We start from the raw sequence: 25,372 nt of genomic DNA on the forward strand, positions 1-25,372 counted from the left end.
TATCTGCATTAATTATTTCATCCCCCCAACTAACATTTTTTTTCCCTTTATTTTATTTTATTTTATTTTTTTGAGACAGAGTCTTGCTCTGTCAGTCGCCCAGACTGGAGTGCAGTGGCGCGATCTCGGCTCACCTGCAACCTTCGCCTCCCAGGTTCAAGCTATTCTCCTGCCTCAGCCTCCCCAGTAACTGGGACCACAGGCATGCACCACCATGCCTGGCTAATTTTTGTATTTTTTAGCAGAGACAGGGTTTCACCATGTTGGCCAGGCTGGTCTCGAACTCCTGACCTCAGTTGATCCGTCCACCTCAGCCTCCCAAAATGCTGGGATTACAGGTATGAGCCACCATGCCCGGCCTATTTGTATAAATTTCAGTGGTACAAGTGTAGTTTTATTACATGGATATATTACATACTGGTGAGATCTGGGCTTTTAGTGCATCCATCACCTAAAGAGTGTGGATTGGACTCAACTAACTTCTCATCACCCACCCTCTTCCACCCTCCCACTTTTCCCAGTCCCCCATGTTTACCATTGCACACTCTAGGTCGATGTGTACACATGACTCAGCTCCCACTTATAAGTGAGAACATGCGGTATTTGACTTTCTGAGTTGTTTCCCTTAAGATAATGACCTCCAGTTCCATCCATGTTGCTGCAAAAAACATTTTATTCTTTTTTTATGACTGAATAGTATTCCATTGTATATATATACCACATTTTCTTTATCCTATCAGCCACTAGTGGATACTTAGGTCAATTCTATATCTTTGCTATTTTGAATAGTGCTGTGATAAACAAACAAATGCAGGTATCTTTTTGATATAATGATTTCTTTTCCTTTGGGTAGATACCCAGTAGTGGGATTGCTGGATCAAATGATAGTTCTAATTTTAGTTCTTTGAGAAATCTCCATACTGTTTTCCATGAAAGTCGTACTAATTTACATTCCCACCAACAGTGTATAAGCATTCCTTTTTCTTTATATCCTCAACAACATCTGTTATCTTCTTACTTTTTAATACTAGCCAATCTGACTGGTATAAAGTGATATCTCACTGTGATTTTAACTTGCGTTTCTTTGAGGATTACTGATGTTGAGCATTCTTCATATGCTACTACAAGCATTTTATCACAACACATTTTACAGATAGAGAAATTAAGACTCAGAAAGGGGAACTCATTTGTCCAAGTTCACACACAACCTAAGGTGCACAAGTTAGCATCCAAACCAAGTAGTCCATGCTCTTAATTCCTAGGTTCTACTGCGCCTCTTCCTGCACTGTTGTAAACATGAGGAAAATTTGCGTTTACTATGTGAAAAGATGCCCATAGTACAATGTTAAGATTTAAGAAGCAGTTTTAAAAATACGTGTAGATAGGCTGGGTATTGTGACTCATGCCTGTAATCCCAGCACTTTGAGAGGCTGAGGTGGGCAGATCACTTAAGGTCAGGAGCTGGAGACCAGCCTAGCCAGCATAGTGAAACCCCATCTCTACTAAAAATAGAAAAATTAGCTGGGCATGGTGGCACGCGCCTGTAATCCCAGCTACTCTGGAGGCTAAGACACAAGAATTTCTTGAACCGGGGAAGCAGAGGTTGCAGTGAGCTGAAATCATGTCACTGCACTCCAGCCAGGGCATCAGAGTGAGACTCCATCTCAATAAAAAGAAAAAAATGTAGAGAGATAGTATCATCTCTTAAAAAGTGTCTATGTGTCAATATATAACCTGTTACATTATTAGAAGTGGTTTCTGGCTGGGAGTGATGGCTCACGTCTATAATCCCCACGCTTTGGGAGGCGAAGGTGGGTGGATCACTTGACGTCAGGGGTTCGAGACCAGCCTGCTCAACATGGTGAGACTCCGTCTCTACTAAAAATACAAAAATTAGCCAGGCGTGATGTCGGGTACCTGTAACCGCAGCTACTCGGGAGGTCAAGGCAGGAGAATCGCTTGAACCCGGGACGTGGAAGTTGCAGTGAGCCGAGATCCATCACTCCACTCCAGCCTGGGCGACAAGGTGAGACTTTAAAAAAAAAAAAAGGCGGTGGGGGGGATTTCCGGTTTCCATGCTCCTCACAGAGGGGTCCATACAGCGTTGTTCTGGATTCCCATCGTAACTTAAAGGGAAAATTTCTCAATGTCCGGAGCCCTTGATGTCCTGCAAATGAAGGAGGAGGATGTCCTTAAGTTCTGCAGCAGAAACCCACTTAGGTGGCACCAATCTTGACTTCCAAATGGAACAGTACATCTACAAAAGGAAAAGTGACGGCATCTACATCATAAACCTGAAGAGGACCCGGGAGAAGCTTCTGCTGCAGTTCATGCCATTGTTGCCGTTGAAAACCCCGCTGATGTCAGTGTCATGTCCTCCAGGAATACTGGCCAGAGGGCCGTGCTGAAATTTGCTGCTGCCACTGGAGCCACAGCAATTGCTGGCCACTTCACTTCTGGAACTCTTAGTAACCAGATCCAGGGAGCCTTCTGGGAGCCACGACTTCCTGTGGTTACTGACCCCAGAGTTGACCAATAGCCTCTCACGGAGGCATCTTATGTTAACCTTCCCACCACTGCTCTGTGTCACACAGATTCTCCTCAGAGCTGTGTGAACATTGCCATTCCATGCAACAACATGACACTCACTCAGTGGGTTTGATGTGGATGCTGCCCTGGGAAGTTCTGCACATGCGTGGTACCATTTCCCACGAACACCCGTGGGAGGTCATGCCTGATCTCTACTTCTACAGGGATCCTGAAGAGATTGAAAAAGAAGAGCAGGCTGCTGCTGAAAAGCCTGTGACCAAGGAGGAATTTCAGGGTGAACAGACTGCTCCAGCCCCTGAGTTGACTGCTACTCAGCCTGAGGTTGCAGACTAGTCTGACGGTGTGCAGGTGCCCTCTGTGCCTATTCAGCAGTTACCTACTGAAGACTGGAGGGCTCAGCCTGCCACGGAAGTCTGGTCTGCAGCTCTCACGACTCAGGCCACTGAATGGGTAGGAGCAACCATGGAACGGTCTTAAGTTGTCTTGCGCTGGCTCTTAAGCAACATGGAAACAAGGTTGATAGAAAATAAACATCAGTTCCTAAAAAAAAGAAAAACAAAAAAACATAAGAAGTGGTTTCCCCAGGGGAGAGAGATTGATAGAGATGAAGTAAAGAGAAGCATGTTCACTTTTTACCATGCAAGAATATGTATTTTTAACTCATTACAAGCATAAGTACCTTCTAAAGACTTTTAAAACTTTTTATACAGACAGGGTTTCATTCCATTACCCAAGCTGTGGTGCAGTGGCACTATCATATCTCATTGCAGCCTCAAACTCCTTGGCTCAAGTTATTCTCCTGCCTCAGCTTCCCAAATAGCTGGGACTACAGGCATGTGCCACTACGTACAGCTAATTTAAAAAAAAAAAATTTTTTTTCAGTCAAGCGGTCTAATCCCAGCACCTTGGGAGGCTGAGGTGGGCGGATTGCTTGGGCTCAGGAGTTCAAGACCAGCCTGGGCAACATGGCGAAACCCCATCTCTACTAAAAATGCAGAAATTAGCCAGGCGTGGTGGCACATGCCTGTAATCCCAGCTACTCGGGAGGCTGAGGCAGGAGAATTGCTTGAACCCAAAAGGCAGAGGTTGCAGTGAGCAGAGATCGCACCATTGTACTCCGGCCTGGGCAACAGAATGAGACTCGATCTCAAAAAAAAAAAAAAAAAAATTTTTTTTCACTCAACATTTTCCCATTTTCACTCCAATCTGGTTTTCTTTTGTCTTAGCGCCCACGTCAACACGATGAATGGGCATCTACTGTGTACCAGGCACTGTGTGTGGTGCTTTTCATACCTTTTATTCCTTAATTCTCCCAACAACACTCCAAGATAGGTGCCATAATCCTCATATTCCCACTGAAAGCACAGATTTGAAGAAGTTAAAAACTAGCTTCAGGTCGTGCCACTTGTAAGTGACAGAGCTGGAGCTTGACCCTGTGTCTGTTAAGCTCCAAAGTCTACATCATTTCCAATAATCCACACTTCCTCCAAACACGTATTTATATTTCTCAGGTCTATATCATCTCCATCCAGATCTTTTCATAGTAAATGCTTAGAATTTAGATAGCAATGAAGTCTGGTATACAAATGTCACTCTACTTCCATTGCCTTTTCCTTGATTTGTGTTTAGGGTTCAAACAATAAGCTGTGAAGTTTTCCAAACGTGAGAATTTCCCTAACATAAAGACTACATTTATTCTGTTCCGGTAAAAAGAACATTTATGTTACAGGATGACCAGAGATAGCCAAAAGAAGAGGCGGGACGGGTGCTGAAATCTCAGTTGCCTGAGTGGTGCCTGATATTCCTGAAACCCTCGCTTTGGTCAGCTTTCCATTTCCTTAGAATGTGAAGTATTTTTAACCTGCTGGTGGAATTCTGTTCCTCTCATGGAATGAAGACTCATCACACTCTTGGCTAGGATGTGATAATAAAAGCAGAAGAAAGACTGAATGTGGTGATTCATGCAGGTAATCTCTGCACTTTAGGACGCCAAAGCAGGAGGATCGCTTGAGCCCAGGAGAGACGAGACTGGGCAACATAGTGAGACTCTGTTTCTTAAAAAAAAAAAAAAAAAAAAAAAAATCAACTAAGCATGGTAGCACGTGTCTATAGTCCCATCTACTTTGGAGGCTGAAGTGGGAGGATCACTTGAGCCCAGAAGTTGGAGGCTGCAGTGAGCTAGCTATGATTGTGCCACTGCAGTCCAGCCTGGGTGACAGAGCAAGACTCTGTCTCTTAAATAAATAAACAAGTAAATCAAAACAGAAGAACTGTTCTGATGCTAACAGCACTGGAATACTCCCACGGCTAGATTTGCCTGAGTTTAGACCAAAAAAAACCTGATATATTTCCCAAATTTAATAAGAGTGTAGAGACATGCTTATTGGAAAGCAATAAGTGGGAGGATAAAGCAATAAGCAATAAGTCTCTTTAAGAGACTTTAACAATGCAAACTCTCTGTGAGATCTTCCTACTTTCTCTTATCTTTTTTTTTTTTTTTTCCTTGAGATGGGATCTCACTCTGTCATCCAGGCTGGAGCACAGTGGCACAATCTCAGCTCACTGCAACCTCCAACTCCGGGGCTCAAGCAATTCTCCCAATTCAGCCTACCAAGTAGTTGGGACTGCTGGTGTGTACCACCACGCTCAGCTATTTTTTCGTCTTTTTGGTAGAGATGGGGTTTCACCACGTCGCCCAGGCCGGCCTTGAGCTCCTAAGCTCAAGTGAACTCCTAGGCCTTCCAAAGTGTTGGGATTACAGGTGTGAGCCAGCATGCCAGGCTCCTACCCTACTTTTCTTGCTTGCTTGTTTGTTTGTTTGTTTGTTTTGTGTGTGTTTTGGAGGAAATGAAGAAGTGAAATGTTTAATATTAACCATAAGGCTCATGTTAACTGAGCTACATCCCATTTCACCAGCTTCAAGTACAAGACGAAGTCAAATATCCCTTGTTTTTTGGCTTTTTGTGTTGTTTTGTATTTTTGAGACAGAGTCCCTCGCTCTGTCACCCAGGCTGGAAGGCAGTGGCACAATCTTGGCTCACTGCAACCTCCGCCTCCTGGGTTCAAGCGATTCTCCTGCCTCGGTCTCCCAAGTAGCTGGGATAACAGGCGCACACCACTATGCACAGCTAATTTTTGTATTTTAGTAGAGACGGGGTTTCACTATGTTGGCCAGGCTGGTCTCGAACTCCTGACCTCGAGTGATCTATCCACCTCGGTCCCCCAAAATGCTGGGATTACAGGCGTGAGCCATTGTGCCTGGCCATCAAATATCTCTTAATAGTCGAATCAAGGTTTTCTGAAACCTCATCTCGCCAGTTGAGTAATTTTTTTCTCCTCTTCAAGGGTCTTCTCTCTCATCATAATTTGAAGAACCCCAAGAATGCTTCAGGCAAGAGATGAGTCTGGGCTACCACTGCCCCAGGTGAAAAACAGCCGAACGCTCTGCATGAGCTAGGGATTGCCAGCTGCTGTAACCATTGACCCCCAACTCAGCACAAGGTTGTTTCTTACTTGCTTAAGAGTTCAAACTTGTGTTTCTTGTTGGGTGCACAAGGTGACAGGGAGCAGCTCTGATTTTGGTCTCTCTAGACACTGGCATCCAGCCAGCAGAAGAGGGAAATGCCTGGAGGTTCCCCAGGTGAGATCCTCGTGGAACTTCCACCATATCCAGTCGTCAGTCCCAAGGCCATACCTCATTGCCAGGTAGGCTGGGAAATGTGGTATGGCTCTGTGCCCAGAAAGAAGAGAACATGAATTTTAGTAAGTACTATTTCTATTTTCGCCACCTTCTACTCTTTTGGCACCAAATGCAGACAGTCCTTACTTATAATTTTTCAATTAATTATTTTTTGACTTTATGATAGTGCAAAAGTAATATGAATTCAGTAGTAACAGTACTTCAAGTACTCATACAGCCATTCTATTGTTCATTTTCTGTACGGTATTCAGTAAATTACATAAGATATTTAACACTTTTATATAAAATCAGCTTTGCGTTAGATGATTTTGTCCAACTGCAGACAAACTTAAGTGCTCTGCGCATGTTTGAGGTAGGCTAAGCTATGATTTCAGTAGGTTAGTTCTATTCAATGCATTTTCGACTGGAGATATTTTCCACTTACAATGGGTTTATTGGGATGTAGCCCTATCGTAAGTGGGGGAGCATCTGTTCTTATTTGCAGCTTTCTTCCTACAGCAGAGAACACACCCATTCCTCTACTGCCTGCAGCTCATACTCCAGAACCTTGCTCTGATTCACAGTTCTCGTCCTCAGGTTTGGACAGAGACCTTTGCAGTCGAGTGAGCTATGATCTACAATTTAAGTCATCTCTCCTCCCTCCTTTCCCAAGCACTGGGCACAAAAGTAAAACACAGTGCCAGACCTTGAGGGATCCAAAAACATATCTCTATGTTCAGTCATCATGGAAGTATGAAAATTGTTCTACTAAACCATGTGCCAGGCTGAGTGGGAGCTCCAGGGAAGAAAAACAAGTGCCTGAGAAGGTCAGAGAAGGTTCTCTGAAGGAAATTACATTGGAGTTAAGCTTGAAAACTGAATTGGGGTTTTCCAGGAGGCCACAGGGCCAAAGGATTTTCCAGTCTCAATAAACAGTATGTGGAAAGTAGTAACAGCTAATTACAGACAACTTTAATCTCTCTCTTGCCAATTTCTCAGAGCTCAAGTTTTAAGTAGTGAGTGAACATAAATTAAACATAAATTATCTTTTTGATAGGCAGGCTGCTCCTGCATCTCCTTTGGTTCTCTCTGGAATCTTGGAAGCTTTCCTTACCCACGCTATTCCACACAGTTGCCTCTAGAGTTTACTAGAACGTTCTAGCAAGGGGCACAGGCACTTATGCACCGCGGACTGAAGAAATGTGCTCCTCTGTCTGGGAAGGCCAGCCTGCTCTGCCAGTGGGCTGTTTAAGGAAGGAAGCGTGTGCAGCAGTGACACGGATAGGATGCTACCCAGATGGGCAGAATCGACCCTGGCCATCAGTGGGGTGATCAAAGTTGCAGCCACATCACCCTTCCATCCAGCATTCTTCTTTGGCTTTAGCTGTCTTCACTCTTAATGGCACAAAAGTTGAAGAGGTGTCTCTTCCAGAATAGAGTGAAAACTGCCTGTTGTTTGCCCTGGTGTGGTCGCTTACACCTATAATCCCAGTATTTTGCGAGGCCAAGGAGGGAGGATCAATCACTTGAGCTCAGGAGTTCCAGACTAGCCTGGGCAATATAGCAAGACCCCATCTCTACAAAAAAAAAAAAAAACTTTTTAAAAATCTAGGTATGATGGTGCATGCTTGTAGTCCCACCTTCTTGGGAGGCTAAGGCGGGAAGATCATTTGAGCCCAGAAGTTTAAGGGGGCAGGGAGCCACTGTACTCCAACCTGGGTGACAAAGTGAGACCTTGTTTCAAAAAAAAAAAAAAGCCTGTTGTTTGGGAAGGCATGTGTGTGTCTCACATTGAGTTGCCTACAGCTCTCAATGCAAGACTTTCACCCATCTCTCTGCCCTTAATCCTGTTACAGCAGGGAAAACGGCTTTTTTGAAAGAAAGAAGAACCTGCAGATGGACGACGGTGGGCAGTCTTTGCCAGAAATACATTTTTCACCCAAACATTCTCTCTTGCTAGTGTAGGCTGAAGTTTGACTTCCAAGCTTTCACTTGTGAATGCTGTAAATGCGCATTACTTCACAAATGTCTACATATTTTTTAGAAGCAAGAGGAGAAACTGGAGGGTTAGTGTTTACCTAGCAATACCTAAGTATTTTATTCATCTTTCAATGAATCTGGATAAAAATTTTTTAAGAGACAGGGCCTCACTCTGTCACCCAGGCTGGAGTGCAGTGGCACAATCATGGCTCACTGCAGCTTTGAATTCCCAGAGAGCTCAAGTGATCCCTCCGCTTCAGCCTTCTGAGTAGCTGAAACCACAGGCACGTCACCATACCTGGCCATTTATTTATTTATTTAAGAGATGAGGTCTTGCTATGTTGTCCAGGCTGGTTTTGAACTTCTGGCCTCAAGTGATTCTCCTTCCTTGGCCACCCAAGGTGCTGAGATTACAGGTGTGAGCCACTGCGTCCAGCATAGAATCTGGATAAATTCTTATACGGGAATAAATGACTGAGCTGAAATCAGGATCATTTGGGTACAAAGAACAGAGACTAAGGTATTTTGGGAAAAGTAGGACTTAGTGAAAAGCCACTAATCACAGGAGCACAAAAGAAAAAAAAAAAAAGGTCTTGGTCAGGGCAGGGGCAAGGGCTTCTTTTCTCTTCCCTTATCTTCCAAAATCAGTGTTTCTGCATTCCAGGTTTTCAGAAGAGGAAATGGATTGGCCCAATTCACTTTTCCAACCAGGGCACCAGATTTTAGGTGTCAGGCCAGCCAGTAGGTGGCCTATCCTGACAAGTCTCCTCCCCCAGATACTTAGCTATGGCCAGGGGCATGGGATCCAGATGGCCCCTGCCCCAGAAGAATGGGTGAAGGAACTACCCCAAAATGTATCTAATACATTATGAGACTTAGGTCAACAATTAGGAGTTGCATTCTGGACCTACACTCGCTGCTTCCAGTGTTGGCTCCAGCCCTTACTAGCTGTGTGACTTTGCCCAGGTTACCTAACCTCTCTGTTTTTCAGTTTCTTCTCTTAAGATGGAGCAAATAAACGGTACCTTCTCACAGGATTCTGATAAAGATTAAATAAGACAAGGGGCCGGTGGCTGATGCCTGTAAACCCAGCACTTTGGGAGGCCAATGTGGGCAGATCACCTGAGGCCAGGAGTTCAAGACCAGCCTGGCCAATATGGCAAAACCCCATCTCTACAAAAAATACAAAGAAATTAGCCAGGTGTGGTGGTGTACGCCTGCAGTCCCAGCTACTTGGGAGGCTGAGACAGAAGAATCATTTGAACCCAGGAGGCAAAAGCTGCAGTGAGGAGAGATCGCGCCATTGCACTCCAGCCTGGACAACAAGAGCAAAACTCTGTCTTAAAAAATAATAAATAAATAAATAAATAAATAAATAAATAAATAAATAAGACAAGGTATTAAAAGCACTCAAAACTATAAATAGCACATAGTGAGTATTCAGTAAGTATTGCTATTATGTTTTGCCAAAAAATAAGCAGCTCTTCCTCAGTTTTCTGTTAATGGTGTCATCATTCTCCCATACATAAAAAGTAAAGTCAGCCAGGCACAGTGGCTCACGCCTGTAATCCCAGCACTTTGGGAGGCCAAAGCGAGCGGATCACCTTGTCAGGAGTTCGAGACCAGCCTGACCAACATGGAGAAACCCCGTCTCTACTAAAAATACAAAATTTAGCCAGGCGTTGTGGCGCATGCCTATAATCCCAGCTACTCAGGAGGCTGAGGCAGGAGAATCGCTTGAACCTGGGAGGCAGAGGTTGCAGTGAGCCAAGATCATGCCATTGCACTCCAGTCTAGGCAACAAGAGCAAAACTCTGTCTCAAAAAAAAAGGTAAAGCCACCTGTTGACCATTATGTCCTGTTCATTCTTTCTTTGCTAAGCCTTTTACTTTATTCATTGATTTGTTTATTTATCCGATTTACAGTTTTGAGCATCCATTTGCTACGTAAAAAAAGATTTTTTTCGTTTCCAACTTTGCAGGCATCTCTCTAACTTAAGCCCTTAATACCTTCCACTTGGACTGTTAGAGTTAGCTTCCACACTGGTCTCCCTGGCTTCTGCATACCATGGCCAGATTAATGTCACTAACACACATTCTGATCATGTCATTCCCCTGCTCAGTGGTTTTCTGTGCTTCCCTATTGTTTGTGGTATAAAGTCCACATTTTGAAACTTGACATTCAAAACATTCTGCAGTTTGGATCTGATCTGCCATGGCAGTTCATTCCCACGGCTTCCCATCTAGAGACCACACTCTGGTTGACTGCACTGTTCTTGTTTCTCTCCGCATGGCAGCTCCTCTGATGCTTTCCCACCTCTGCCTTTGTTCCTGTTGTTCCACCCACCTGAAATGCCTGACCAGTCCTATCAGCATCACATGGGAGATTGTTAGAAACGACATGCCCAAAATCTACGGCATCAGAACCTGCATTTTAACAAGATCCTTGGATGGTTCATATACATGTCTTTTTCTCTTTCCTCTTTTTTTTCCTAACACGAAGTCTTGCTCTGTCACCCAGGCTGGAGTGCAGTGGCGCGATCTCGGCTTACTGCAACCTCCGCCACTCGGGTTTACACAATTCTCCTGCCTCGGCCTCCCGAGTAGCTGAGATTACAGGCATGCACTCCCACATTCGACTAATTTTTTTTTTTTTTTTTTTTTTTTTTTGAGACAGAGTCTCACTCTGTCGCCTAGGCTGGAGTGCAGTGGTGCAATCTCGGCTCACTGCAACATCCACCTTCTGGGTTCAAGCGATTCTCTTGGCTCAGCCTCCCAAGTAGCTGGGACTACAGGTATACTGGTACGCAGCACCACGCCCTGGTAATTTTTTTTTCTTTAGTAGAGACAGGGTTTCACCATGTTGGCCAGGCTGGTCTTGAACTCCTGACCTCAAGTCATCTGTCAGCCTTGGCCTCCCAAAGTACTGAGATTACAGGCATGAGTCACCATGCCAGCCATATACATGTATTTTTCTTATATTTTACAAGATAAAATATCTTTTTTTTAAGGGATGAGGTCTCTCTATGTTGCCAAGGCTGGTCTTGAACTCTTGGCTTCCAGCAGTCTTCCTGCTTCGGCCTCCCAAAGTGCTGGGATTACAGGCACAAGCCACTGCACCCAGCCTAGATAAAATATCTTGTAAATTTCTATATCTTGCATAATATGAGTTAACCCACTCCATCCCTCTCCCTGTTAAAATTCTACCCTTGCCTCAAGGCTTAGCTCAAACAATGCCTCATCCAGATGTCTCTGATAACTAGAGACAGAAATAATCTCTTTGTTCTCTGAATTCCCATAGCTGCTTTCTGAATTCTCTGGATTTCCCACAGCTGAATTCTTTACACCTGTTTCTGGCAATCATCATCAGACATATGTTCTCTCCTATTAGACTCAGTTTCCTTGATTACAGGACTTTCCATAAAAAAATACCCAATAAATATCCAGAAATAGATCATAGGGTTCAAAATACAAAAGAAAGGCTGGGCACCATGGCTCACGCCTGTAATCCCAGCACTTTGGGAGGCCAAGGTAGGAGAATTGCTTGAGGCCAGGAGTTGGAGACCAGCCTGACCAACATGGTGAAACCCCATTTCTACTAAAAATACAAAAATTAGCTGGGCACAGGGGTGCACACCTGTAATCCCAGCTACTCAGAAGACTGAGGCACCAGAATTGCTTGAAGCCAGAAGGTGGAGGCTGCAGAGAGCTGAAATAATGCCACTGAACTCCAGCCTGGCTGACAGGAAGACTCTGTCTCAAAAACAAAACAAAAATGAGAAAAAAGAAAAAGATGTCATTTTGCCAGTCAATTAGAAAAGATGACATAGGAGGTGACATTTTATCAATTAGCCACTCTAATTCAGGGTTCAAGGCTGATGAGATTTTTTTCAGAGACTGCAAATATGTTGAAATCTGAAAAAATATATTGGCTACAAGATATGAACATAAAATTTAAATTAACAAATATTGAAAACCATGACATCTCAAGTTTCTTTATTGCTAGAGATAGGACAAAAAATTAAAATTAAAGATATGAAAATAAAATTAAAAGTTAATAAATGTTGAAAACCATAACATTCCGAATTTCTTTCTCTCTTTTTTGAAACGGAGTCTCTCTGTCACGCAGGCTGGAATGCAGTGGTGTGATCTCGGCAAATTCTGCCTCCTGGGTTCAAGTGCTTCTCCTGCCTCAGCCTCTCAAATAGCTGGGACTATGGGTGCGTGCCACCATGCCCGGCTAATTTTTGTATTTTGTTGTTGTTGTTTTTGTTGTTAGTAGACACGGCGTTTCACCATGTTGGCCAGGTTGGTCTTGAACTCCTGAGCTCAAGTGATCCACCCGCCTTGGCCTCCCAAAGCTCTGGGATTACAGGCATGAGCCATGGCACCCGGCCCAGAACTTCTTAATTGCTAAATTTAGGATTCAGAATAATCACATTATCTTGAATGCAATTTTTATAGATCTTTTTGCTTTGCCAGGATTCTCAAGCATGCACAATGATTCTCCAGAAATCTGCATAGTAAGAAGAAAAAGAAAAAGCACAAGTGCAGATAATGGCAAGCACCACCTCACTGTAATATATGAGATGGGCTAAGGCTTCCAAAAGATTGTCTCAGCTTGTGAAGACCTAGAAACGTCCCTGTACATAAGTGCACCCAGCCCATGCTGATGGGAGCATAAATTGCTGCAAACACCCTAGAAGCAATCTGTAAGTGGGCACATGGGCATTAAAAATGTTAAAACCGCCTGTAATTCTAGTATTTTAGGAGGTTGAGGCAGGAGAATCAGTTGAGCCCAGGGCTCAAGACCAGCATAGGCAACATAGCAAGACACTATCTCTACAAAAAATTTAAAAATTAGCCTAATGTGGTGGTGTGTGCCTGTAGTCCCAGCTACTCGGGAGGCTGAGGCAGGAGGATCACTTGAACCCAGGAGTTGGAGGCTGCAGTGAGCCATGATTCTGTCACTGCACTCCAGCCTGGGCAACAAAGCCAGACCCTGTCTCTAAAAGAAAAAAGAAAAAAATTGTTACGACCTTTTGATCCAGTGATACTACTCCCAATACTTAATGTTCTAGAAAGAGTCATGTGTCCTCAGCATTTAGTAATTCTCTATCTTTCTTTTTTGTATACTATTCTGTATGTTTTTCAAATTTCTTACACAATAAGCATGCATTTTATAGCAAGAATGCTTGCAAGAAAAAAATCAACTATTTAATAAGAAGCCAATTGGTCGGGCATGGTGGCTCATGCCTGTAATCCAAGCACTTTGGGAGGCTGAGGCAGGTGGATCGCTTGAGGTCAGGAGTTCAAGACCAGCCTGGCCAACATGGTGAAATCCCACCTCTACTAAAAATACAAAAATTAGCCAGGCATGGTGGTGCCCGCCAGTAATCCCAGCTACTGGGGAGGCTGAGACAGGAGAATCACTTGAGCCTGGGAGGCATAGGTTGCAGTGAGCCAAGATTATACCACTGCACCAGCCTGGGTGACAGAGCAAGACTCCAGTTCAAAAAAATTAAGTGTAAATAAATAAATAAATGTCAATTAAGCGGAAGAAGAAATAAGAGGAAGGTACAAAGAGGCAAGAAGGCCAATTCCGTGGCCGGGCGCGGTGGCTCAAGCCTGTAATTCCAGCACTTTGGGAGGCCGAGACGAGTGGATCACGAGGTCAGGAGATCGAGACCATCCTGGCTAACACGGTGAAACTCCATCTCTACTAAAAAATACAAAAAACTAGCCGGGCGAGGTGGCGGGCGCCTGGGAAGGCTACTGGGAAGGCTGAGGCAGGAGAATGGCGTGAACCCGGGAGGTGGAGCTTGCAGTGAGCTGAGATCCGGCCACTGCACTCCAGCCTGGGCGACAGAGAGAGACTCCGTCTCAAAAAAAAAAAGAAGGCCAATTCCGTGCAGTGGCCTCGATGCTTTAGCTTTCCTTTACCTCCCAATCTGCTCTGATGCACAATGCAGGCATTTCCTTGATCCACACCCCCAAACCACAGGCCAGCCTTTCTGTCCTGGCACACGGTCCCAGCTCCCAGAGAACTCTAATCACCCCAACTGCATGAGTGTTTAATCTTCCCAACATTTAATCTTTCCAACAATCCTAAACTGTGGGCACGATTTTTCTGCTTCTCTAAATGTGAAAACGTACTCGAAGAGGTTAAATCAAGTTCCCAAACACCACACAGTGAAGAAATAGCAGAGCTGGAGTATGGATAATTTATCGTCTACTTCAACAGTGGGTCCTTTGTCAAGCTGCCCTTGGTCCATGCTTTATAGCGGACACTCATTGTCTTATTGTCTAACTTCAACATTCTCACCTCCTTTCCATTTCAGATCTTTTTTATCAGAGAGCATCTTTCCTTTCTCCTCCCAATAGGACCAGAAAGATGTAATAGACACAGGCCAGTTTAACATATGGAGTCATTTTATCTCTGAAAAAGAATCTCAATTTGGAAGCCAATCGTCGTGGGGAAGGGATAATGTTAGTATTTCTCCTTCCTATCCTATATTGGTTTAATATTTTTTACTTATTTATTTATTTATTTTTCTTTGAGACGGAGTCTTGCTCTGTTGCTCAGGCTGGAGTGCAGTGTGCTACCTCCGCTCACTGCAAGCTCCACCTCCCTGGTTCACGCCATTCTCCTGCCTCAACCTCCCTAGTAGCTGGGACTACAGGTGCCTGCCACCATGCCCGGCTAATTTTTTGCATTTTTTAGTAGAGACGGAGTTTCACCGTGTTAGCCAGGATGGTCTCGACCTCCTGACTTCATGATCCGCCCTCCTCGGCCTCCCAAAGTGCTGGGATTACAGGCGTGAGCCACCATGCCTGGCCATATTGGTTTAGTATTTTTATTCTGATATCAATGTACCATTGTCTGGGTGTCTGTTTTAAACAACAGACATCTCCAAAGCAGAGACTGATTCTACATAATTCTCTTTATATTCTACTTAGCAAAACAAGGTGGTCAGTTAAATATTTAAAATTGTTTTGCATAATGAAAATTTTGACATGCAAATAAGTAAGAAAAATCTGTCTTATATTGGAAGGCAATTATCCTTAAAACATAAAATAATCACACATTGGATTAGAAGACAGAAGGAATCACAAAAATATCTGTTTGAACAATCTACTTTAATCTGAAAAAAGATTTCACTCTCCAGGGAACAGAGTGTGATGAGAATGGCCAGAAGGCTCATTTTGAGCTTTTGATCAGTTCTGGCTGCAAGTGTAGCAGGACGAGCCGCAGACAAAACTCCTCAGACACCGAGTTAAAGAAGGAAGGGGTTTATTTGGCCGGGGGCATCGGCAAGACTCCTGTCTCAGGAGCCAATCTCCCCGAGTGAGCAATTCCTGTCCCTTTTAAGGGCTCACAACTCTAAGGGGGTGTGCATAAGAGGGTCGTGATCGATTGAGCAAGCAAGGGGTATCCATGACTGGGGGCTGCATGCACCGGTAATTAGATCGGAACAAAACAGGATAGGAATTTTCAGTGCTTTTCTATACAGTGTGTGTAATCTATAGATAACATAACCGATTAGGTCAGGGGTTGATCTTTTTTTTTTTTTTTTTTTTAATTAATAATATACTTTATTTAACACACTGTATGGATTAGAGACTTAAATGTTAGACCTAATACCATAAAAATCCTAGAGGAAAACCTAGGTAGTACCATTCAGGACATAGGCATGGGCAAAGACTTCATGTCTAAAACACCAAAAGCAACGGCAGCAAAAGCCAAAATTGACAAATGGGATCTCATCAAACTAAAGAGCTTCTGCACAGCAAAAGAAACTACCATCAGAGTGAGCAGGCAACCTACAGAATGGGAGAAAATTTTTGCAATCTACTCATCTGACAAAGGGCTAATATCCAGAACCTACAAAGAACTCAAACAAATTTACAAGAAAAAACAAACAACCCCATCCAAAAGTGGGCAAAGGATATGAACAGACATTTCTCAAAAGAAGACATTCATACAGCCAACAGACACATGAAAAAATGCTCATCATCACTGGCCATCAGGGGTTGATCTTTAACTACCAGGCCCAGGGTGTGGCGCAGGGATGTCTGCTTGTGGATTTCATTTCTGCCTTTTAGTTTTTACTTTTTCTTTCTTTGAAGGCAGAAATTGGGCATAAGAGCTATGAGGGGTGGTCTCCTCCCCTAAGTGCAGCCAGGAAAGAGATTTCCAGACTGTATTGAGTGCTGTATTTACCAGCTTTGGAAAACCAAGGAATGTATGCCATATTTTAAATCAAAGAAATGTGGAAGGCTCATTCATGAAAACAAAGAATTTAGGATCTGGAAATGAATATTTAAAAAATATTTGCATTCAACCCCATTTTACAACATGGAATGAATTAGCTCCATTCTAGCAGAACTATGTATACATGTAGTTATTCAACAAAACAGTCTGCTTTTTAAAAAAATTCACATTTTACACAAAGAATAACTCAGAAATGGGCAGGAAGATATATATTTAGTCTATACTGAAATATCATAGAGAAATAAATCTTAAACCTGTTTTGAAGACTGTGGTTTGATACTACATAGCTCACCCTGTCAGTGTAAGAAAATTGGCTTTTTGAATTCAAAAGCACAAAGTGCTCTAGGTTGAAAGTGGGGCCAGGCGCACTGGTTCATGCCTGTAATCCCAGCACTTTGGGAGGCCGAGGTGGGCAGAACACCTGAGGTTGGGAGTACGAGACCAGCTTGGCCAACATGGTGAAACCCCATCTCTACTAAAATTACAAAAAAATTAGCCAGGGGTGGTGGCGCACATCTGTAATCCCAGCTACTCAGGAGGCTGAGGCACGAGAATCACTTGAACCCAGGAGGCGAAGGTTGCAGTGAGTGGAGATCATACCACTGCACTCCAGCCTGGGCAACAGAGCGAGACTCCGTCTCAAAAAAAATAAAATAAAATAAAAAAATAAAAATAAAAAGTGGACAGTCATGCACCATATAATGTTTCAGTCAGTGATAGACGACACGATGATTATCCCTCAAGATTATAATACCTTAGTTTTGTGTACCTTTTCTATGTTTGGATATATTTGGATATAAAAATACTTACCATTGCGGTACAATTGCCTACAGTATTCAGTACAGTAAAAGGCTGTACAGATTTGCAGCCTAGGAGGAATGGACTGTACCATATAGCCTAGGTTTGCAGTAGGCTGTACCATCTAGGTTCTTGTAAGTACACTCTAGGATGTTCCCACCATGATGAAATCACCTAAGGACGCATTTCTCAGAATGTATCTCTGTCATTAAGTGATGCATGATGGTACGTACTTTCTTCAGTCAGTTCAAATAGGTAATATTTACGCAGCAATAGCAAGAAAATGGAACTTGATCTCAAAAGTTGTGACTCAGTTTGAGTTAGCCACACTCCAAATGTTAAATAGAAACTTCCGTTCACAATTTCGCTCTTTGTGTTTAAAATATATCTATCGCAAAACATCACTAAGTTGAATACAGTTAAAAAAAATAATAAGCTGGTCAATAGTTTGCAATGAAGGTAAGCTGGGAGGGGTAAGTTACAAGATGCAAAAACTCTGGGCTCTTGGATGGATAGTACAAACTTTTTTGGCTTTGCTTAGTTTTGTTTTAGAGTTATTACTCCTACTTTATTCTTCTTTTCCAAAATTATTTTAGTTGTTCTAGTTCCTTTGACTTTGTGTATAAATTTTAGAATAATCTTGTCTATACCTACAAAAATACTTACTACAATTTTGACAGACATTGGGTTAAACCTATAGATCAGTTTGGAAAAGAATTGAGACCTTCCTCTATGAACTCAATATATATCTCTTCATTTAATTTAGATCTTTTATTTCTTTCATCATCATTTTATAGTTTTCCGCATATACATGTTTTGTTAAATTTATACCTAATCACCTCATTTTTTGAGCAATTATAAATAGCATTCTATTTTTAATTTCAGTTTATACATACTTGTTGCTAGTATATGGGAGTAAATAAATTTTTTTGTCTATTAATCTTATATCCTATGACCATGTGTGAATGGCCCATCAGTTCTACATCCTCACGAGCATTTGGTGGTGTCTCTGCTTTTTTCTTTTCTTTTTTTCTCTTTTTCCTTCTTTTCACAGGTGTTGATGATCTTTATTTTTTATCTATATTTTATTCTTTTCACAGGTGTTGATATGACTTTGTGGTTTTCTCTTTTTTTCCCAACAGATTAGCCAAATGAGTGTCTCTTAATGTGTTAATAAACACATGATATGAGTTCGACCCTCTTAACTTTCTAAGTATATAGATACTATAGTATAATATTGTTAGTATAATGTTATAGTTGACTAATAGGTTGGTGCAAAAGTAATTGCAGCATCAATGGCAAAAACTGCAATTACTTTTGCACCAATATAATATAGTTATAACTATAATAACCATAGTTATTACAGATTATAGTTCGTATAGTATTATAGTTAACAATAGCATAGCATAGTTAACTATAAGCACATTGTTGCACAACAGATTTCTAGGATTTTTTCATCTTGCATGACTGAAACTCTAAACCCATTGAATAGCAATTTCCCACTTCCTTCTTCCTGAAACTCCTGGCAACTCCCGTTCTCCTTTCTCCTTCTATGAGACTGAATATTGTAGATACCTCATATAAAGAGCATCATGCAACATTTGTCCTATGGCTAGCTTATGTCACTTAGCATAATATCTATAGGTTTTACTCATGTGGTTGTATATGGCAGGATTTCTTTCTTTTTTAAGGCTGAATAACTTGTAATTGTTTATGTATACAATGTATATGTCCATTTTGTATGTGTCTACACTTTGTTTATCCATTCATTCATTAGGTTGTTTCTACCTCTTGGCTATTGTGAATAAGCTGCAATGAAGATTCATTGTAAATCTTGAATTGAAAACAGAATCTTCTTCAATCTTCTTCACAAAAATAAGCTGCAATGAAGAATATTCTGATTTCAATTCTTTTGGTCATATACCCAAAAGTGGGATTGCAGGATCATAGGTAGCTCTATTCTTAATTTATTACAGAATCTCCATACTGTTTATCACAGCAGCTGCATCATTTTACATTCCCACCAATAATGCAAAGGGTTGCAGTTTCTGTGCATTCTCACCAGCACTTATTTTCTCTGTGTGTGTGTGTGTGTGTGTTTATTTTATAATGGCCCTTCTAACAGATGTGAAGTGATAGATCATTGTGGTTTTGATTTGCATTTCCTTGATGATTAGTGATGTTGTATCTTTTTATATATCTGTTGGCCATTTGTGCATCTTCTTTGGGAAAATGTCTATTCAAATCTTTTGCCCATTTTAAAATTAGATTATTTATTATTTTGTTTACTGAATTGTAGGGGGTCCTTATATACTTTGGCTATTAACCTCGTATGAGAGTTATGGTTTACAGATATCTTCTCCCATTCTGTAGGTTGCCTTTTCACTCTATAATTGTTTCTTTTGAGCACACAGCTTTTTAGTTTCATGTAGTCCCACTTGTTTATTTTTGCTTTTGTTGTTTGTGCTTTTAGCATCATGTCCAAAACATCATTGTCAAAACAATGTTATGCAGATTTTCCCCTATGTCTTTTTCTAGAAGCTTTGTAGTTTCAGATCTTATGTTTAAATCTTTAATACATTTTGAGTTGACTTTTGTGTATGGTGTCAGAAAAGGGTCCAACTTTATTATTTTCTTGTGAATATTCAGCTTTCCGAGCACCATTTGCTGAAGAAACTAGTTTCCCTATTGTGTAGTCTTGGCACCTTGTTGAAGGTCATTTGACCATATATGTGTAGATTTATGTCTGGGGTCTCTACTTTATTCCATTGATCTGTACATCTCTCTCTATGCTAGTACCATACTGTTTTGAATACTGTAGCTTTGCAATATGTTTTCAAGTCAGAACATGTGAGACCTCCAGATTTGTTTTTTTAAGATAGTTTCAAGAATCCAGGTCTTTTTGTCAAAGGACCTTGAATGGGTTCAGCGTCCTTTGAGGTTCCATAAGAAGTGTAGGATTTTTTTTTCTATTTCTGCAAAAAAAAAAAAAAAAAAAAAAAAAAAAAAAGGCCATTGAGATTTTGACAGGGATTGCATTAAATCTGTAGATCATTTTGAGTAGTATGAACATTTAGGAATATTAAGTCTTTCAATCCATGAAAATGAAACATTTGACAGGGATTGCATTAAATCTGTAGATCATTTTGAGTAGTATGAACATTTAGGAATATTAAGTCTTTCAATCCATGAAAATGAAACATTTCAATTTATTTGTGTCATCTTAAATTTCTTTCAACAATGTTTTGTAGTTTTCACTGTACAAGTCTTTCACCTCCTTATATTTATTCCTCAATATTATATTATATTATTTTTGATGCTACTGTAAAGGGAAATTTTCTTTCTTTCTTTTTTTTTTTTTTTTTTTTTTTTGAGATGGAGTCTTGCTCTGTCACCCAGGCTAGAGTGCAGTGGCGCGCTCTTGACTCACTGCAACCTCCGCCTCCTGGATTCGAGTGATTCTCCTGCCTCAGCCTCCTAAGTAGCTGGGATTACAGGTGCGTGCCACCACACCTGGCTAATTTTTTGTGTTTTTAGTAGATACAGTGTTTCACCATGTTGGTCAGTCTGGTCTTGAACTCCTGACCTTGTGATCTACCCGCCTCAGCCTCCCAAAGTGCTGGGATTACAGGCATGAGCCACCGTGCCCAGCCTTGGAACTGTTTTGTTAATTTCCATTTTGGATTGTAGAAACACAACTAATTTTTGTATGTTGATTTTGTATCCTATAACTTTGCTGAATTCACTTATTAGTTTTAACAGATTTTTTTGGTGGAAGCTTTAGGGTTTTCTATCTATCAGATAATGCCATCTATTATTTTTCTCTTCTCTAGTTCACATATTTCTTCAATAATTTTTATTATTTTCTTCCTTCTGCTAAATTTGTACTCACTTTGCTTTTCTTTTTCTAGTTCCTTGAGGTGTAAAGTTAGGTTGTTTACTGATATCTTCTTTTTCAAGGTAGCCCTTCACTGCTTTAAATTTCCCTCCTAGTACTGGTCTTGCAGTATCAAATAAGTTTGGGTATATTTGTTTTCATTTGTCTAAAGATATTTTCTAATTATCCTTTTGACTTCTTCTTTGACCCGTTGATTGTTTGAGAGTGTGTTGTTTAATTTCTTCATATTTATGAATTTTTTGGTTTTCCTTCTGCTACTATTTCTAGTTTCATCCCATTGTCATCACACAAGATACTTGGTATTATTTCGATCTTCTTAAATTGGTTAAGACTTATTTTATCATCTAACACATGATTTCTCTTGGAGAATGATCTGTATATTCTTGAGAAGAATGTATACTTTGCTGCTATTGGATGGAACTTTGCATATATATCTCTTAGGACTATTTGACTACAGTGTTGTTCAAGTCTTTTGTTTATATATTAATTTTCTGCCTTGATAGTCTATCAGTTGTTCATAGTGGCATTTGAAATCTCCTACTATTAATATGTTGCTTCTATTTCTCCTTTCAGTTTGGTCAATATTTGCTTCTTATATTTGGGTGCTCTGAAGCTGGGTGCATATATATTTTAAAAGTTGGCCGGGCGTGGTGGCTCACGCCTGTAATCCCAGCACTTTGGGAGGCCGAGGCGGGTGGATCACAAGGTCAGGAGATCGAGATCATGGTGAAACCCCGTCTCTACTAAAAAACAGAAAAAAATTAGCCGGGCGCAGTGGCGGGCGCCTGTAGTCCCAGCTACTCGGGAGGCTGAGGTAGGAGAATGGCGTGAACCCGGGAGGCGGAGCTTGCAGTGAGCCGAGATTGCGCCACTGCACTCCAGCCTGGGCGACAGAGCGAGACTCCGTCTCAAAAAAATAAAAATAAAAAATAAAAATAAAAAAAATAAAAGTTTATATGTTTCTAATGAACTGACCCATTTTTCATTATATAATGTCCTTCTTTACCTCTTGTGACAGCTTTTGACTTAAAGTCTATTTTGTCTGACATAAGTATGGCCACCCCTGCTCCCTTTTTTTTAACATTTGCATGCATTTTTTTTCTTCCATTCTTTCATATTCAGCCTATGTGTGTCCTTAATCTAAAGTGAGTCTCTTGGCCAGGCATGGTGGCTCACACCTGTAATACTAGCATTCTGGGAGGCTGAGGTGGGCAGATCACCTGAGGTCAGAAGTTCGAGACCAGCCTGGCCAACATGGTAAAACCCCGTCTCTACTTAAAAATACAAAAATTAGCTGGGCATGGTGGTACGCACATGTAATCCCAGCTACTCAGGAGGCTGAGGCACAAGAATCATTTGAACCTGGGAGGCGGAGGTTGCCGTGAGCCAAGATTGTGCCACTGCACTCCAGCCTGGGTGACAGAGCAAGACTCTGTCTCTAAATAGATAAATAAATAAATAGAGTATCTTATAGACAGCACATGGTTGAATCTTAGTTCTTTTTATCTATTCATGGACTCCTTGTTTTTTAATTGAAGAGTTTAATCCATTTACATTTAAAGTAATTACTTAAGGGAAAGATTTACTATTGTCATTTTGTTAATTGTTTTCTTTCTTATAGAATTTCATCTCTCTTTTCCTGCCTTGCTATCAGCCTTTTTGTTCCACTGATTTTTTTTTTTTTTTTTCCAGTGGCATGCTTTGATTCCTTTCTCATTTCCTTTTGTGTGTCATAAGTATTTTCTTTTTTTGGTTATGATGAGGCTTACATAAAACATCTTGTAGGCTGGGCACAGTGGCTCATCCCTATAATCCCAGCACTTTGGGAGGCCGAGGCGGGTGGATCACTTGAGGTCAGGAGTTCGAGCCAAGCATGGCTAACATGGTGAAACCCTGTCTCTACTAGAAATACAAAAATTATCTGGGCATGGTGGTGTGTGCCTGTTATCCCAGCTACCCAGGAGGTTGAGACAGGAAAATTGCTTGAACCTGGGAGACAGAGGTTGCAGTGAGCCGAGATCACGCCACTGCACTCCAGCCTGGGTGACAGAGCGAGACTCTGTCTCAAAAAACAATAATAATAAAAGAAAACATCTCATAGTTGAAACACTTTATTTTAAGCTGACAACTTAACTTCAGTTGCACACCAAAATAACTTTTTTACTTCTTTCCTCCCCACACTTTGTAATTGCTGTCACAAATTACATCTTTTTATATAGTGTCTTCATTAACATATTTTTAGTTATATTTCTTTTTTGTACTTGATTTTCAACTTCTACACCAGAATTGTAAGTGACTTCATACCACAGTTACAGTATTGCAGTATTCTCAATTGTTCCATATATTAACCTCTACAAGTAAACGTTATACTTTCATACCCTTTTGTGCTGCTGTCTCCCATCCTATTGTTCTAACTCAAGGGACTTTCTTTTTTATTTATTTATTTATTTATTTATTTATTTTTTTAAATTTTTTTATTTTTTGAGACGGAGTCTTGCTCTGTCACCCAGGCTGGAGTGCAGTGGCCAAATCTCAGCTCACTGCAAGCTCCGCCTCCCGGGTTCACGCCATTCTCCTGCCTCAGCCTCCCGAGTAGCTGGGACTACAGGCACCCGCCACCTCGCCCGGCTAGTTTTTTGTAATTTTTAGTAGAGACGGGGTTTCACCGTGTTAGCCAGGATGGTCTCGATCTCCTGACCTCGTGATCCACCCGTCTCGGCCTCCCAAAGTGCTGGGATTACAGGCTTGTGCCACCGCGCCCGGCCTAGGGACTTTCTTTAGTAGTTCTTGTAAGGCAGGTTTAGTGGGAATGAACTTCCTGAGCTGTTTATTTGGGAAAGTCTTTCTCCTTTATCTATGAAAGGCAGTTTTACCAGAGACAGAATACTTAGTTGGCAGGGCTTTTAAATTTCATTTTATTTCAGCACTTTGAATATAACATCCCACTCTCTTCCGGCCTGCAAGGCTTCTACCGAGAAATCCCTGATAGTCTTATGAGGGCTATCTTGTCCACGCAAGTCATTTTTTTTCTTGCTGCTTTTTCGATTTTCTCTTTGTTTTAAATATTCAACAATTTAATTGTAATGTGTCTTGGTGTAGACTTCTTTGGATTTATGATAGTTGGAGTCTCCTGGGGTTCTTAAATCTTATCCATATCTTTCCCCAGATATGAGAAATTTTAAGCCATTTTTTTTCCAAATAAGCTTTCTGTTCATTTCTCTCTGTATTCCTTCTGCAACTTCCATAATGTATATATAGGCTTGCTTGATAGTGTCCTGTAAATCCCTTAAACTTTCTTCACTTTTTCTTTTCTTTTTTCTTTTTTTTTTCTTTTTTTTTTTTTTTTTTTTTTTGAGACAGGATCTTACTCTGTCACCCAGGCTGGAGTGCAGTGACATAATCTCAGATCACTGCTACCTCTGCCTCCCAGGTTCAAGTAGTTCTTCCACCTCAACCTCCTGAGTAGCTGGGATTATAGGTGCGTGCCATCACACCCAGCTAATTTTTGTATTTGGTAACAGAGTTTCAACCATGTTGGCCAGGCTGGTCTCGAACTCTTGACCTCAAGTGATCCACCCACCTCAGCCTCTCAAAGTGCTGGGATTACAGGTGTGAGCTACCGTACTCAGCCCATTCTTTTTCATTCATCTTTTTTTTCCCCCTCTGACTGGATAATCTCAAATGTCCTGTCTTTGAGTTTACTAACTGATCAAGTCTACAACCCTTTTAGTGATATTTTGGGGGTGGGGGGACAGAGTTACACTCCATTGCTCAGGCTGAAATGCAGTGGTGTGATCTTAGCTAACTGCAGCCTCAAGCTTCTGGGCTCAAGTGATCCTCCTGCCTCAGCCTCCCAAGTAGCTGGGACTATCGGCATGTGCCACCATGTCTGGCTAATTATTTATTTATTTTTTTGTAGAGAGGGCATCTCGCTATGTTTCCCAGGCTGATTTCGAAGTCCTGGGTTCAAGTGATCCTCCTGCCTCAGCCTCTCAAAATGCTGGGATTATAGGTGTGAGAACTGTACCCAGCCCCTTTAGTGAATGTTTGACCCTTCTATTGAATTTTTCAATTCAGTTATTGTATTCTTCAGCTCCAAAATTTCTGTTTGGTTATATATGTGTGTGTGTGTGTGTGTGTGTATATATATATATATATATATATATATTTTTTTTTTTTTTTTTGAGACGGAG

At 41.4% G+C, this 25,372-nt stretch overlaps 1 pseudogene; it reads left to right on the top strand.

Moving 5' to 3' along the window:
* The first annotated feature begins 1,825 nt into the window (after positions 1–1,825).
* Positions 1,826–3,200, top strand: LOC103238051 (small ribosomal subunit protein uS2B-like; annotated as a pseudogene).
* The last annotated feature ends 22,172 nt before the right edge of the window (positions 3,201–25,372 follow it).

Source organism: Chlorocebus sabaeus, chromosome 9 (genome assembly GCF_047675955.1).
Source record: "Chlorocebus sabaeus isolate Y175 chromosome 9, mChlSab1.0.hap1, whole genome shotgun sequence".
NCBI classification, from domain to species: Eukaryota; Metazoa; Chordata; class Mammalia; order Primates; family Cercopithecidae; genus Chlorocebus; species Chlorocebus sabaeus.